This window comes from Myotis davidii, unplaced genomic scaffold, assembly GCF_000327345.1.
Source record: "Myotis davidii unplaced genomic scaffold, ASM32734v1 scaffold1903, whole genome shotgun sequence".
Lineage (NCBI taxonomy): Eukaryota > Metazoa > Chordata > Mammalia > Chiroptera > Vespertilionidae > Myotis > Myotis davidii.
Genome location: NW_006293911.1, coordinates 75,499 through 81,387, shown reverse-complemented (window position 1 = coordinate 81,387; position 5,889 = coordinate 75,499). Strand labels below are relative to the sequence as shown.

The 5,889-nt window shown below is 38.5% G+C and overlaps 1 protein-coding gene across 7 annotated transcripts in view; it reads right to left on the bottom strand.

The window, feature by feature from the left end:
• The window catches only part of ACBD5 (acyl-CoA binding domain containing 5), a 63,830-nt gene that overhangs the window by 24,531 nt on the left and 33,410 nt on the right, over positions 1-5,889 (bottom strand). The window lies entirely within an intron of this gene.

The following is a 5,889-nucleotide window of genomic DNA, read 5'->3' as shown; positions in this document are numbered from 1 at the left end:
GACATAAGACACTGGGGAATAGGGGAGGCTAGGGGACTGTCTAGGGCGGGGAAAAAAATGGACACATATGTAATACCCTTTGTAATAAAAAATAAAATTAAAAAAAAATATAAATTTCTTTTGTTTTGTGTAACCCCCCCCAAAAAAAAACCTTTAAGAACAGATGAGTATAAGCCAATTCCAAAGTGTGGTAATGGTGGTAATGATGACAGCATGTACCAATAACATAGTAGTGGGATAGAGAATGATTTGAGAACTTTTGAGATTACAGAATCTATAGGACTTGAAGACTGAATGTGGGGAGAAAGGGAAAGGAAAAGACTACATGATTTGTGAAACCCAGCAAAAGAAACATAGAGGATAAGGAGATTCAGGGGACAAAAAGAGACAATGGTGTGGTCATAGATAAGTAAAAATATTGAGAATCCTAAGCAAGATGTCTAATAGGGCAGTTAGAATTCAGAAGAGAGATATAGCTTGGAGATATCACTTTGAGAGTATTTAGCATGTGATTGATGGTTAAAACCAAGGTAGTAATAATTAGGAATATATGCCTGAAGAACACCAAATTTAAGAGGTCATCAAGAGGAAGAAAAACTCACAGAGGAAGGTTACAAAGGACCTTAGAAGTATAAAAAGAAGCTCTTAAAAAATGGTGTAATGGAAGCCAAGGAAATATTTTCAAGGACAAAGTAGCTAATATTGTTCAATGATATTCAAGTGAGATGGGAAATGTAAAGCATCCATTCAAATTAGCAACAAACAAACAAACAAAAATTAGCAACAAAGGCATGATGATACATATCTGAAGAGAATCAATATCATGAATGAACACAACCAACAGAAAGCCTGACTGTAAAGGGGAGGAGGGAGATAAGACAATATTTAGAAGGCATCAGAAGGTTCAGAGAGTCTTTTCTTTTAAAGATGGAAGAAGTATAATAGCTTGAGGGAAAAAAAGAACCAGAAGAGGGACATTGGTTGGAAATAGTCTGGAAGGTATAAAAAATGAAGGTTCCCAAAGAGGTGAGGGAAAAAATAATACATTTTAGAGAAATTGGCTTGAGGTGGGAAGGTGACAAAGACTGAATGGGTGTAGCTTAGAGTCAGTAAGTCAAAGACGTAAGTGTCCAGGCATGAAGTTGGAGTAACAACCTAAGAGCTTCTGTCTTCTCAGTGCAGCAGAAAACAAATTTACTTTATGAAAGCAAGGAAAAGGTGAAATGGGACTAATAAATATCAATCCCCTACCCACACCTCTCATTCTGGTAGAACTCTAGCTCCTTATGCGTTAGGTGCTATTCAAAGTGTGGTCTGCAGACCAGCAGCACTAGCATCAACTGAAAGCTGATTAAAAATGTAAATTCGTGGGTCCCATCCCAGACCTATGAAATGAGAAAACCTGGGGTTCAGGCCCAAGCATCTGTACTATAACAAGCACCCCATTAAAATTTGAAAAGTACTGCTTAATAGATAAGGAGAATGTATAAAAGAAGGGGTAAAGAAAAAAATCTAAAATGTTTCTCTCTCTTATACTCTTAGCTTAGAAATCTAACTCACCTGATAAAATTGCAAATGTTCTACTGGTATGCATTGGTATTCTGGTTTGAAATATCAGAAATATAGATATGTATATTCATTTATTTATTTTTGATTATTTATATATATAATATTTCATATCTTCAAATATCGATTCCAGTTTCAGAACAGTACTTCCAAACCATTATCTATTCCATTAAGTGGTTATTCTAGAACAGTGGTTCTCAACATGTGGGTCGCGACCCCTTTGGGGGTCAAATGACTCTTTCACAGGGGTCGCCTAAGACCATCCTGCATATCAGATATTTACATTATGATTCATAAAAGTAGCAATATTACAGTTATGAAGTAGCAATGAAAATAATTTTATGGTTGGGTCACAACATGAGGGACTGTATTTAAAGGGCCAGAAGGTTGAGAACCACTGTTCTAGAACATGGTTTGTTTTCAGCTTCTGCAAAGTAGTAACTGCTAATAATTTGATCTTTTAAACTCTCAACCTTTGCTCTTGCTGGTTTGGCTCAGCGGACAGAGCATCAGCCTGCAGGCTGAAAGGTCCCAGGTTTGATTCCGGTCAAGGGCACATACCCAGGTTGCAGGCTTGATCCCTGCAGTAGGTGGTGTGCAGGAGACACCCGATAAATGATTCTCATCATTGATGTTTCTATCTCTCTCTCCCTCTTCCTTCCTCTCTGAAATCAATAAAAATATATATATTTTTAAAAGAATGAGCTTAGCCCTGACCCATCTTGTTCAGTGGTTACAATGTCAGCCTGTGCACCAAAGAGTCACTGATTCGATTCCCAGTCAAGGGCATGTACCTAGGTTGCTGATTCCATTCCCAGCCCTGGTCAGGGCACATGCGGTAGGCACCCAATTGATGTCTCTGTCTCTCTTTCCCCTCTTACCTCCCTTCCACTCTTTCTCTCTAAAGATTAATGGGAAAAAATCCTCAGATGAGGATTAACAAAAACAAATGAACAAACAAACAAAAGAGAATGAGTTTAAATTAAAAATAGATCAGATAATAAAAAAGATTTTAATTATACTAACAGAGTGGCTAATACCTCAATGGATAAAAAATAGATGAAGCTTGAGGACAAAATAAATAATGACTCTTCATGTTATTCTAGAAGTCATAAGAAAGTACAATAAAAGGAACTCATTATAAAGTGATAACTGACCTACAGAGCAATAATAATGATGGTGTAATTGTACACAGAATATAAGTGAATTCAATGTTCTCGTGGAAGAAGGAAAAAAAGGAAAGAAAACTATTATAGAAGCAACATGAGAAACAAACATTCTACAGACTATAATCTTATTTTTAAACTTTTTATTATGGAAAATTTCAAACATACTAGAGTACCAATCACTGTTTCAACAATTATCACTTCAGGACCACTCTTTTTTTAAAAAATATATTTCTTTATTGATTTAAGAGAGGAAGGGAGAGGGAGGAAGAGAGAGAAACATCAATGATGAGGGAGAATCATTGATTGGCTGCCTTCTGCACAGCCCCTACTGGGGATCAAGCCTGCAATCCAGGCATGTGCCCTTGGCTGGAATCAAATCCGGTACCTTTCAGTCTCCAGGCCAACGCTCTATCCACTGAGCCAAACCTGCTAGGGCCAGGGTCACTCTTGTTTTATTTTACCTATGACTCCCATGCTCATCACCAGTGAATTATTCTGAAACAAATCCTAAATATCATATCATCAGACTAAATGCTTTATTGCAACATGATAAATACAATAAGTACACAAAATTTCAAAAAATATAGTTTACTCTTTTTATGTATATTGGGATAGGAACATGCTTAATTGCTACATTCAAGAGGAAATTATAAATTTTTTAGAAGTACTTTTTTAAGTGGAAAATAATAAGAAAAAGAAAATGTTCAAATCATAATAGGCAAAAAATAAATGTGGTATTAGTTGTTCACAAATAGAACTTGGAAAAACAACTTGATTCTTAAGGATTCCAAAATTGATCATAGAAATTACATACATTTTTTAAAGTACCCACCTAAAAAATTGTGGGTGACAACTTATAATTAATCTGCTCTTAGTGAGGATGGGTGATGTGGTAGGGCTGCATCTTATCTAAGAAGGTTCCCTTCAAGAACGAACATCTGCATTAGGGTTTAAAGGATGTGAAAGAGTAAACTCTGTGTATGCGGCAATGAATGGTGGATTACATTCCAGCAAAATGAATGCAAAGATGCTGGTGCTGGAAGAAAGAAGGGGAGATGGGTTGGCATATTAGAGCAGGGTGGGGAACCTTTTCCTGCCAACGGCCACTTGGATATTTTTAACATCATTCGCACATACAAAATAGCAACTTTAAAAAAGCCTGCTATATTTGGTTAAATACTTAAATAAGTCACTCCTAATGCCTTGGCAGGGCCAGACCAAATGATTTTGCAGGCCTTATTAGAGGAACAGAGGGAAGGCTAGGGTAGGTATGAGCAAAGTCCAAACATGAAAGTGGTGTGAAAAGAGGCCAAAAAGAAAAGTAGGAGCCAGATCAGGCAGAGCTCCATGAAGGAGTTTAGTCTATCAACTGACTTATAGAGAAAACTAGAGGCCTGGTGCATGGATTCATGCACCAGTGGGGTTCCTTGGCTTGGCCTGCAGAGATTGGGCCCAAACTGGCTCTCCCAACATCCTCCAAGGGGTCCTGGATTGCAAGATGGTGCAGGCCAGGCCGAAGGACCCCAACGGTGCACAATTGGGGCTGGGAAGGGACCACAGGAGGGCTCCAGGGTGTGCCCGGCCCGTCTCGCCCAGTCCCAGTCAGCCGGACCCCAGCAGCCAGCTAGCCTACCGGTTGGAGCATCTGCCCCCTGGTGGTCAGTGTGCACCATAGCGCCTGGTTGAAAGGTCAAATGAATGGTAGGACACTTAACATATTAGGCTTTAATTAAATAGAATAGGAGCAAACCTAGAATCTAGTAACCAAATATTTACTGATTAATCTCATTTAGTTCTTTATCACCAACCTTCCCCAATGAAATCTTTTTAAAAAGAAAAAAGTAGCCATAGCTGGTTTGGCTCAGTGAATACAGTGTCGGCCTGCAGACTGAAGGATCCCAGGTTCGATTCTGGTCAAGGGCACACGCCCAGGTTGCGGGCTCAATCTCCAGTAGGGGGCATGCAGGAGGCAGCTGATGGATGATTCTCATCACTGATGTTTCTATTTATCTCTCCCATTCCCTTTCTCTCTGAAATCAATAAAAATATTTAAAAAAAAAAAAAAAAGAAAGAAAGACAGAAAAAAAGAAACGTAAAAAGTAGCCTGGCTAGAGTGGTTCAGTTGGTTGAGCATTGTCCCGTGCACCAAAAGGTTGCCGGTTCAATTCCTAATCAGGCATATACCAGGGTTTCAGGTTTGATCCTTGGTAGGGGAGGCAATGGATTGATGTTTCCCTCTCTCTCTCTTTCTCTCAAAATCAATAAAAATATTTTTTTTACTTTTTTGAGAAAGTTAAGAGGTAAATTTAGATGCATAACATTTTTTAAAAATATATTTTATTGATTTTTTACAGAGAGGAAGGGAGAGGGATAGAGAGTTAGAAACATCTATAGGAGAGAAACATCGATTAGCTGCCTCTTACACACCTCCTACTGGGGAAGTGCCCACAACCAAGGTACATGCCCTTGGCCGGAATCAAACCCGGAACTTTTCAGTCCACAGGCTGATGCTCTATCCACCGGTTGAGCCAAACCGGTTAGGGCACATTATAACATTTTTAAAAAGGGGAAATACAAAGAGAAAAAGTTAAAATCATTACTTCAGGGAGGCAAAAGATAAACAATTTTCTATAAGGCACACTGAACTTTTAGAACAAGGGAAGGGAAATAGTGGTAGGATTCAAAACCACCAAATATAAATACAGCTGTCAAAACTGCTAGTCATTAACAGAAAAAGTTGTCAAAGAGGGGAAAAAAAAAACATGTAGTTTTGCCCTGGCAAGGTAGCTCAGTTAGTTGGAACATCGTCTCGATACACCAAGATTGCAAACCACAGTTAGGGCACATACAAGAATCAATCATGAGAAAATCCCCCTAGTATTAACTACAACAATCAAGGCTTAACTACAACAAGACTGTGCACAAAGACCACTAGGGGGTGCACCAAGAAAGCATAAAAAATGCGGAGACAAAGAAACAGGACAAAACTGTCAATGGAGGATATTGAGTTCAGAACCACACTTTTAAGGTCTCTCAAGAACTGTCTAGAAGCCACTGATAAACTTAATGAGATCTACAAGAAATCTAATGAGACCCTGGATGTTATGATAAAGAACCAACTAGAAATTAAGCATACACTGACTGAAATAAAGAA